The sequence below is a fragment of the Puma concolor genome, chromosome A1 (genome assembly GCF_028749965.1).
Source record: "Puma concolor isolate L17-30 chromosome A1, mPumCon1.1.hap2, whole genome shotgun sequence".
Classification (NCBI taxonomy): domain Eukaryota; kingdom Metazoa; phylum Chordata; class Mammalia; order Carnivora; family Felidae; genus Puma; species Puma concolor.
This window is the reverse complement of record NC_141667.1, coordinates 174,970,675-174,981,667: the sequence shown is the minus strand read 5'-3', so window position 1 is coordinate 174,981,667 and position 10,993 is coordinate 174,970,675. Positions and strand designations below refer to the sequence as shown.

Here is a 10,993-nt window from a genome sequence, read left to right as displayed (position 1 = left end):
CTCTTACACCCAGGGAACTTGGGCTTATGTTACTTGTTTTGGTTTTTCCTCAGCATTTTTGTTCTGGGCCCTTAGAGCTGGCCCAGCAGACCTGCCTGGGCTTAGCAGCAAACCTGTGTCTTTTTTATTACAAAGAGCAGACACATCCCCACAGCAAAAACATGTTGGTAGAGGAATTTTTTGTGTGTGGTTTTCTGTCTCAACTTTAATCTTTTGCTGACTCTTCAAACCAAATCGAGCAAACCCACAAAACAACAACAGAAAACTGACAATCTTTTTTAATGGCAATATTCTCGCTCCCCTCAGTTCTATTTTGATTCTGTATTTCCTTGCTGGAGTCAAAGGTTAATTGTTGTTTTTACTGAAATGGTTAATGTAACAAAAATATCTCTCTATTGTGGTCACAGTGTTCCTCATACCCATAGTTCTATTCTTGAGGAGAATGAATTGCATTCTGAATTATCAGGACTGTCTTCCCAAAGTACTTACCCTTTTTTCTTAATGCTGTATCCAAAGTAAATGCTTGTATTTTTTCCTGGTAATATGAATCACCCATCAAACTCGTCGTTTCCCGGAATTTGAATTGAAAAGGTTCTTGCATAAAGAAAAAGCTCAAGAAGTTTTTGTTCGATGAATGGGTAAACCTTAATTTATGTCATTCCAGTTGTGATAATAATTAATATCTTCCTCTCTACCTGTATTACATCATCTTTACCACAACAGCTAACATTTACCTGCTTTGTGCCAAGGACACAAATCACTTTAGAGGCATTATCAAACCATCGTAGCTGTGTGTAACTTTGTTTTTCTTTAGAATAACTCAATTTAGATTTCAGGACCCGCTTCTACCAGGATTGTAGATGTTTTCTCTCAGATACTTCAGGGTTCCCCTTTTTCCTGAGGTCATTTCTAAAAATCAAGGTTGTAATGGACACTGTTCTTAAGCAATATAACTCCCCCAACCTTCTTGTTAATAAAATACGGATATACTGGGCAGCAGACTGTTCATCTTGGTATCCCTTTCTCTGTCTCCTTTGAAAATGGGGTAACTAATTCTGGCCAGTGAACATAAGATGGGGCCAGCTGGAACTTTCTAAGAAAGTTTTGCTTCCACACGGGCTGATGCTGCCTCTTCCTCTCTCCTCCTTCCTGCTTTGATCTCAGATGGGATGCCCGGAGCTAGGACCACAATCTTGTGACCATGCAAAAAAGGCCCCAAGTTGCAAATACATTATCAAACTGTAGAACCAATTTGAGTATTCATCTGTTTTTGGACTTCCTATTCTGTGAGAAAAATACATGCCTCTTTTCAAAGTCCCCGAGGTTGTTTTTTACACTACTTGCAGCTGAATGTGTCTGTAAGTATTACAGGAAAGTTATAGTGCTGTGGATGAGAGTGTTCTGTCAATTTTGGTCTCTAGCATCGCCTCTGGACCTCCATCGTCATTGCACACAGGTCATCACTGAGATCCCTTGTACCTGGCTAATGGTTATTTTAAACCCTGCCACTTTCCGTTCTAGTTCTTTACCATGATGATATTGGTGGTGGTGGCAAGGGTATCCTCTCTTTTGGTACCACTCTGGGGTCTGATGATGTTGGCAAAACTGGCTATAGCTCTGTGGTGGACTATTGTAACGTTGGCCCCCACTTAGCCACCCCTGTAGGCATTCTTACGTTGCGTAGACCTCTTTACATGGACTCTAGGCTTGGTCTCCTGACTCGCATCAGCCAATGGCACATCAGGAAGCAGAGTGCCCGCCAACATGGGGCTCCAGTTGAACCACGTAGAGCAGAAGAATTGCCTAACTGAGCCCAAGCAACCCACAGAATCATGGGAGATAGTAAAATGCTTGTAAATTTAAGCACTAAGGTTTGGGATAGTTTGTTACACAGTAATTGATATCAGGAAGATTCCCTTCTTCCTAGATACGCCATGATTTAAAGACTTGCAATATTATAATGACTAGCACAGCTATAAAATTGGGAAAAGAGATAAGTATTTGCTTTTGCATTTTGCTGCAAGTCCTAGATATAATTTTTGTGTGTATGGAACACAAGAAGCCTGATACGTTATAAGCCAATTCCAAACACTACATTTCCTATTTAATCCTATTTAGCATTTATATAGTGCTCATTACTGCAGAATATAGGTGCTTTACAATATTATTATTTAGCATTCATATAACACTTTGTGCTTTTAGCGTATGTTATAAATTATTTTAATTTTTATATTTGCAAAGTACTTTACAGTCATTTAAATTTTAAAATTATTTCATGACCCTCTTTGTGAAAGAGAAAATACGTAACCGATATCGGGCACAATTTATATCTTCCCTGACAATGTGCCTATGTTGTCTGTATAGAAAGCCGGGTCCACGGCGATGAGTAGAAGTGTAGCATCGATACAATCGCAACAAGGGCCACGCCAGAAAAATCTGCGTCGAAAAAGCGAGTCCCAGCCAATTGTTCCCTTCCAGCAGTATTTCATACAAGTATCCCAGAGGCCATAAGTAGATTCGTACAGCAACTCAAGCTGGAGGCATTGCACCATGGTAGACCAGAGCAAAACTCTGACAAAGAAGGCCTTCAGCCTTCCTGATTATTAGCTTTTCCTCCTCCGTAAAATGGATCTCCATTTTATAGGGTGTTCGTGATGACTGAGCCAACATGAGTAAAAGTACTTTATGTAGGCCTGATATGCTGGAAATGCATCAGAGTTAGAGCTATTCCACTAAGATTGTATTCTTAAGACTATTACTAAGATCTTCTAACTTAGACCTTGTTACTAAGATCTAACTGCTTATTAGGAGTATGTGCTAAGTGAGAAGGAATTTCTTTAGCATCACAGAGTTGTCTTGCTTTGAAGTATGAAGGGATGCATTAACCCTTTCAGGTTCTGAAGGTGCCATCCAGTAACTCACCACTTTTCTTATACTCTCCGCAAATGGTCACAAGGAGTGAATCCATCGCAGGATTTATTAATCCTATGATCTTCCTTGTCGGCCGGAGTGTCTGCCTCACTCCTGCTCAAGTGCACCGTTCTTTATCTTTATGAAAGGACACGTGCTGTAGGATTTCTCCACCCAGGGAAGCAGAGGGCATCTGGTACTTCTGGTGACCCAGGACTACCATGCTATTCCCTGGGATGCATGGCAGGGTCACCTACACAATACTTCCCTCTTCCTAACAATGCCAGCAGTGGCCTTGGCCATCAAGATTTCCCACCGCCCCAAGAGAGCATTTGGCTGGTGCCTTCCAGGTTCAAGGAGGAAAACGGAGCCACTGCCACGTTGTCTCCCACAAAAAGGAAGTGGAGAAATGTCTGTCAAATGGCTGGTTACACCTTCTTAGTAGCACAGTTATAACTTGTACTCAATCTTACATTCTAGAAAGCGTTGTTCTTTCTAGAGCCGCAGTTTTCCTATATATTCTTATATTTTGGAATTCTACCATTATTTATATACCTGCATTGCAAGATGATCAGGCTGGTTCCTCAACTGCTCACTCAATTGCTTTGACCATAGCATTTGGAGGCTTGGTTTCCTGAGAGAAATGCATATTTTCAGCTTTTCAGGTATAGCAAGGCAGAAACCTGGGCTTTCAAAGTGGTTTGTGCTTTTGAATGCCTTCACACGTAATCATTAAAACTGAAAGTTAAACAGGATGGTAATGTAGAAACTATCGTGTTATCTCTTTTTTCTTTTTTAAGATTCTTAAACAAAGGTGGACCAGTTTCTAAAATTCATATATATTTTCATTTGTTTTAAGTTTATTTATTTATTTTGAGAGAGACAGCATGAGAATGGAGGGGCAGAGAGAGAGAGGGAGAGAGAGAATCCCAAGCAGGCTCCATACCATCAACACAGAGCCTGAGGTGGGGCTCGAACCCACGAACCGTGAGGTCATGACCTGAGTCGAAACCAAGAGTCAGACACTTAACCGACTGAGCCACCCAGGTGCCCCCATACATACTTTCAAAATGAAATGTAGGGGCGCCTGGGTGGCGCAGTCGGTTGAGCGTCCGACTTCGGCCAGGTCACGATCTCGCGGTCCGCGAGTTCGAGCCCCGCGTCGGGCTCTGGGCTGACGGCTCGGAGCCTGGAGCCTGTTTCCGATTCTGTGTCTCCCTCTCTCTCTGCCCCTCCCCCGTTCATGCTCTGTCTCTGTCTGTCCCATAAATAAATAAAAACGTTGAAAAAAAAATTAAAAAAAAATTAAAAAAAAAAAATGAAATGTAAAATGTTGGGTCTGTTCATGTGTTTCAGAAGAACTGGCTGACCTTTGAAGGAGCATTTTCATTACTCATGTAGTTCTGTCTCTGTTTTGAAATTTGTTGGCCCTGAAAAGCTGTGAAAACACTTATTTGAATATTTGTTGATTCAGGACGCCTGGGTGGCTCAGTCGGTTGGGCATCCAACTTCAGCTCAGGTCATGATCTCGTAGTTCGTGAGTTCAAGACCCATGTCGGGCTCTGTGCTGACAGCTCAGAGCCTGGAGCCTGCTTTGGATTCTGTGTCTCCCCCTCTCTCTCTCTGCCCCTCCCCTGCTTACTCGTGCTCTCTCTCTCTCTCTCTTGATCTTGCTCAAAAATAAATAAACATTGAATATTTGTTGATTCTTAGGCAGATAACAGATGAAACTGCTCACTATTCTGAGGTATACTCAGATCACTAGACTTACTCATTCTCAGGCATTTTCAAATATTTTGACTTAAGGATTTGGCCCTAATATCCTTCTCATCTTAGTTCTCCCCTGAAAATGAGAGCTTTGGAGAAAACCATGAAGGGCGAAAGCTGAACTAAAAGGTGAATGCTGAGCTGTGCTGTAGGCATAAATGTGAAGTGTCAGCGGAAGACAAGAGTCAAGCTCACTGCTCACGTGATGAAGTTTCTGAAGGCTGATTCCTGACCAAGTAGAGCAGGAGAACGTGGGTCACTGGGGGGATGTTCTTGTAAGAAGCCCTATAAATCACAGTAACTGAAACACAACAGCGAGAGGAAGCGTTGGAATTCGTGAACCACTAGTAAGAAGTATTTAAGAGGAAAGAAAAGACAATAGGAAAAACGGCTGAAGTGAAAAGGCAATTGATACTTGAATATGATGCATGCAAGAATTAAAAATAGAAGCCCACAAAAGAGACTTTAAAGAAATGTGAAAAAGCCCTGGAGATGAAATGTTATAAAAATATTGCTAGTCAGTTTTAATCAACCATGGCAAAGCCACATGTTTTATAACTGAAGGAACTGACAAAAGCAAAATGACCAAGTCAGCATTGGAGAAAGGGAATTGGGGAAAAGAGCACTTACTAATTGCAAAAAAAAAAAAAAAAAAATGGAGGGGAGCTGGTATTTAAGGCAGCTGCGACAAATGTGAAGAAATGGCATGAAAATGTTGAGAAAGTAGAATAAATGCTAAATCAAAAACAATTATTAATTGAAAATTAATAATTTCCATTCTTATTTCCATTATTATTAATGGAAAACAATAAATCTCCCCTTGGAGTCACGCTGGCATTAAATAAGAATAAATTATAACGAGGGGTGCCTGGGTGGCTCAGTCAGTTAAGCGTCCGACTCAGGTCATGATCTTGTGGTTCTTGAGTTCAAGCCCAGCATCGGGCTCTGTGCTGACAGCTCAGAGCCTAGAGCCTGCTTTGGTTCTGTGTGTGTTTCTCTCTCTCTGTCCCTCCCCCACTCGCACTATCTCTCTCTCTCTCTCAAAAATTAATATAAAAAATAAAAATAAATAAACGTTAAGAGCTAGTTATAATGAAACATTACAGCCAAATGCAACAAGGCGGAGAGAAAGAACCCCACTGACATAGATGATCTAAAGAATAGTATCTGTGGCAGGTATAGGAACACAGATAAGATTCTTTTTTTTTTTTTTTTTTAATTTTTTTTTTTTTCAACGTTTATTTATTTTTGGGACAGAGAGAGACAGAGCATGGACGGGGGAGGGGCAGAGAGAGAGGGAGACACAGAATCGGAAACAGGCTCCAGGCTCTGAGCCATCAGCCCAGAGCCCGACGCGGGGCTCCAACTCACGGACTGCGAGACCGTGACCTGGCTGAAGTCGGACGCTTAACCGACTGCGCCACCCAGGCGCCCCAGATAAGATTCTTTTTTTTTTTTTTTTTTTTTTTTAAATTTTTTTTTCAACATTTTTTATTTATTTTTGGGACAGAGAGAGACAGAGCATGAACGGGGGAGGGGCAGAGAGAGAGGGAGACACAGAATCGGAAACAGGCTCCAGGCTCCGAGCCATCAGCCCAGAGCCTGACGCGGGGCTCGAACTCACGGACCGTGAGATCGTGACCTGGCTGAAGTCGGACGCTTAACCGACTGCGCCACCCAGGCGCCCCCCCAGATAAGATTCTTAATACCATTCTTATCAGATCAATCTTCTGCTAAAAACCTTTAGTGCTCCCCACTGCTTGCCGAATGACCCTACCTTCAGGGTGTCTGTACTAAAGCATCCAGTCCTGCCTCCTCCAGGAGCTGCCATTTCCACCAGCAAGAACCCTCCAAACCTGTAGAACCCTGCTCAGGGCTCTTGCCTTCTGTCTCTTCCTCAAGATCTGCCCCTCCACCTTGAATGAATGTTCTCCCCCTCATTTCAGCCTTTCTCTGGCATATATCAAATTCATCTCAGATCACCTTCTCCCCTATTAATTTGCCTCCACTGCTTCCGCTCTGGTTCAGACCCGTATTCTTGCCGTAGCCTCCCCTCTGTCTCCCCCAACGCATCTTGCCCCTCTGCAGGTGCGGCTCTGCCCAACTGGAGTGGAGTCTTTCCAAGAGCAGACCAGAGCCACTGTAGGTCTCTCTGATGAGTGTCACCTGCTCAGATATGCTTTCCAAGATGACCCTAGCCGACATTCAACGTACAATGATCAGAACAACCATGTGTTTGTGGTTTATGGGTTGACTATCTGTCTTCTACACTGCTGTGGAACGTGAGTGCTATCTGAGCGCCTCCATTTCCTGAGGATGTTAAGATGGACATCAGGAGTGTAGGATTTGAAGGGAGCTTCCTTGGCTGCTCCTCAAGCCCACACTTGGGCCTCATGTCCACCCAATAATTTGGTGGAAGTCTCTCAAAAAGGGCCCGCAGATGGATGACCCAGATACAAGATCCGCCCTCAGCCAAGAAGCCCTCCATTAGGCTTGGTGCACTCCATTTGCTTAGGTGCGGAGGGAATTAACACCTCCTGGAAACATTCTCAGGGATCAAATAAGGGCTTTCCGGCTGAGCTCTATTTTACTTTTTATTTTTTGAAGTTTATTTATTTATTTATTTATTTTGCAAGAGAGAGGGAGAGAGGACCCCAAGCAGGCTCCGTGCTCAGCGGTGAGCCTGATGCGGGGCTCAGTCTCACAACCACGAGATCACAACATGAGCCGAAATCAAGAGTCGGATGCTTAATCGACTGAGCCACCCAGGTGTGCCTACGGGACCTCTTTTCTTGAGCTTCCATGGAACATTTTTTCTTTCTTAAACATTATATTGCTTTAGAAAATTATATGAAAAAAACAGAAACTCAAATAGGTCTGATAAAAATCACGGTTTTAAAAAATTAAATGTTAACAGAAAAGTCCATTCTCTCTAACTCTTCCCAAAGATTTTTAGAAGCCATTCCTACATTAACTTAAGAACTGTAGCTTCCACTCTTCCTTCACTCCCTACCTATGGGGCATGTACAGGATGTTGGCTTCAGAACATATTTGACAGATGGTTCCCTTAGCCAGGCTAAGATGCTGTTTTGCCACGATAACAGGGGCACCATGGCAACCATTCTAGAAGGTTTGTTAAGAGGAGATGAGCTTAGAAGCACATTCATTTGACACACAACTCCTGAACTTCATTGGTGCCCATGACTGTTGCCATTGTTGACTTGCAGCCTTGACCCAGTGTGGCTGTATTTCACTGTTTGTGAGCTCATATCTTTCCTTTTCTTGTCAGATTTTTGCATTGTCAGCAAAGGAGGGGGTGGGGAAGAAAGACAAGAAGACATCAAGAAGTGGTCCTTGTGTAACATGGGCTCTTTGTAAGCATAATCATTATGCAGACCTTCCAGCATGGTGGCAGGAGGGGGGGTGGTGTCCAATTTTATAAATGAAATAGATGAACATAGTTGAAGAAACTTAGCAAGGAGGTACCATAGCCTTGTGGTTAGGCAGAGAAGATTTAGAATCAGAAAAATTTGCATTTGAATCCTGGTTCTTTCTCTAAAGAGCATCTTTTCCTTCATTTCCTAGAGGGAGTGGGGGTGGGGAGGCAGCTTCCTCCTTCTAGTCAGGGCCCTTATTCCTCCCCAACCCCCAACTCCAAACAAAAAGTCTGAACTATATTTGGTACGTGTCTCTTTGTATTAAAAAAAAATTAGGGGTGCCTGGGTGGCTCAGTCGGTTGAGCGTCCGACTTCAGCTCAGGTCACGATCTCGCGGTCCGTGAGTTCGAGCCCCGCGTCAGGCTCTGGGCCGATGGCTCAGAGCCTGGAGCCTGCTTCCGATTCTGTGTCTCCCTCTCTCTCTGCTCCTCCCCCGTTCATGCTCTGTCTCTCTCTGTCTCAAAAATAAATAAATGTTAAAAAAATTTTTTTAAAAATTAGCAGGGGTATGACACTATCAAAATAAGATTTGATGGCGATTAATTTGATCCAGCTGACAGAATGGAGAGACGAGACAAGCAGAGAGAGGACCCAGGCCACTGCGATGGTTTATACAAGTGCCCCCATGAATGTGAACGTGAATGTTCAGAATGGTCCAAGGGAATAGAAAGGAGGGAATGGAAAGAAAAATCAAAGGGGTTTGAGCACTGCTTTAAAGCTAGGGGTAAATGGGGAGTAAACCAGCAATAGAGACCTAAATTTAAGGAGGTAAGATGTGAAGAATTAGTTTGGCAGTGGGAAAGGACAGACGATGATGAGTTTGATTTCAAACAAGCTGGGCTTCAGATGCAATATTCAGATGAAGAGAGAAAGAAGGGTGGTGGGTCAGGAAACAGAACTTGAATTTGTGAGTGGAAGAACTGAGATGTTAGACCAGAACTGGACAGAGGAGCAAGGATGCTTCCAAGATGGTCTGGCAAAGGGTTTTTTGGGGGGATCTATAGGACAACAGGAAATACAGATCATTTAAGGGGATTAAAACAATAGGCAAATAATTTAGGTATGACACCAAGTTTGGCCAAAAGCATTATTCTATTCTTGTTTTTGTTTGAGTCCAGACATGATTGTGGAGTGACAGTCTTGTCTTTGTCTTGATCTATCATGATCACTAGGTGGCTTTGAATGACAAGTCTCCTGTGAAATTGTTTACGTTCAATGGGAGAACACCCCAGCCTCGTTGTGAGTGCCAGAGCAGCTCGTAGCAACGCTGGGGCCTAACTGATAGTTCCAGGCTTGCTCTCATTGGCAGGGGCTGCTTTTCCTCTCTTAATATGAGCTCTCCCCAGATGCTCCTAGTTCACTGTTACTCAGTAATTCACGATATGTGTTTGTTTATTTATTCAACTAACATTTGTGAGGACCTCCTATGTGCTAGGAATATAATGGTGGTCAAAGCAGACACGGACTCTTTTTGGAAATTAGAGCCACAGTAGGTAGAAGAGAGATGGGAACACATTAATTAAAGGAAAAACCATATTTAATTGCAAGCTGTGATAGCTATTGTGAAGGAAAAGTGCAGAGTTTTCAGAAGGTATAACCACAGAGCTAACCAAGCCTATAGAGTCAGAAATTTATGTTTGAGCAGAAATCTAAAGCATAAGTGGGAATTAGTTGGGTGAGGAACTAGTTGGGGATGGATGGTAGGAAGGGTCCTCTGGGTAGACTTAATATCATCTGCAAAGGCCCTGAGGTAGAGAGATTTTGGAGAAACCACAAGAAGGTCCACCTTAAAGCTACTTGCAAGTCTTCTCTTGGACCAAACAGTATTTATTACAATACTCAGCATTCTAAATAATGAGTTTGAAAACCCAGGGGGCTGTTTGGAAGCCAGTTGGCTTTAGGTGAAGAAAGTTGCCATCACTGTTTGAATTAATGCTATAATGGTGTATAAGAAACAGCAGTCTTATTATCTGGGAATTCATCAAAATCTGTGTTCCAATTTGAAGCTTAGAACCTTGGTGTTTTTACACTGAACACTTGGTGCATTCCATCTTCTTGCCCCTCATTTATTAATTACTGTCTTGTATTCTGTGTCTCTCATTAAATCCCTAGCCCCTCTGAGGATGAGATTCTGTCCTGTTCATTTCACAAGTCTCCTAGCCCCTTGGCACTTAGTGAATTTCATCGGTGTAACGAACATTTCTTGAGCGATGTGCCCAACAGTGCTCCACATTTGGATACAAAACCTTAAGTGATGGATCTCCAGCCTCAGGGAGTTTAGAGTTGCTGAAAGAATCTGAGCCACCATCCTGAAAAATAAAACACTTTCGGGCCCTTTATCAAATTACTCAACCTAAATTCCTACAATTGCTTCTTCCGCGATAAAATAGTCTTATACTTCAGAGTCTAAGAAAGCACTTTTAATAACATTTTCATATTTTAAAATAAAGTTTGAAGATTACAAGATGGTATTAGTGTTGTTAAAATCAAATGACTTAATTGTGATCCCATTTATAATTGATGCCTTCACCTTGGGGTATTTGAAAATGAGGTGCAATTCCTTTTATCTTTCCAATGGTGGGCCCTTGTAATGCTTGTATGAGCACAAGACTAGGAATTAGGAGCTCTTCATTCTGCCCCTGACTCACCAGGTTACCCAACTTAACCCCACCGTTTCCTCATCTGTAAAATGGGGATAATAATCCTTACCTCTCTCACTGGGGTGTCATGAGTATTAATTAGTGTTTGTCAAGTGCTTTGAGATTTTCAGATGAAAGGCCCTGTAGGAGCCCAGTCTAGAGTATTATTATACAAAGCCTCCCGATCTCCCACTTTCACTGAGCAGTGATTACCAATTATAGCCAACTCTAAATGGCAGT

The 10,993-nt window shown here is 42.6% G+C and overlaps 1 long non-coding RNA gene across 1 annotated transcript; it reads left to right on the top strand.

The window, feature by feature from the left end:
* The first annotated feature begins 7,535 nt into the window (after positions 1-7,535).
* Positions 7,536-10,585, top strand: LOC147584659 (uncharacterized). Its single transcript, XR_015255712.1, has 2 exons — positions 7,536-7,916; positions 10,227-10,585. It is a non-coding gene; the product is annotated as an uncharacterized LOC147584659 (long non-coding RNA).
* The last annotated feature ends 408 nt before the right edge of the window (positions 10,586-10,993 follow it).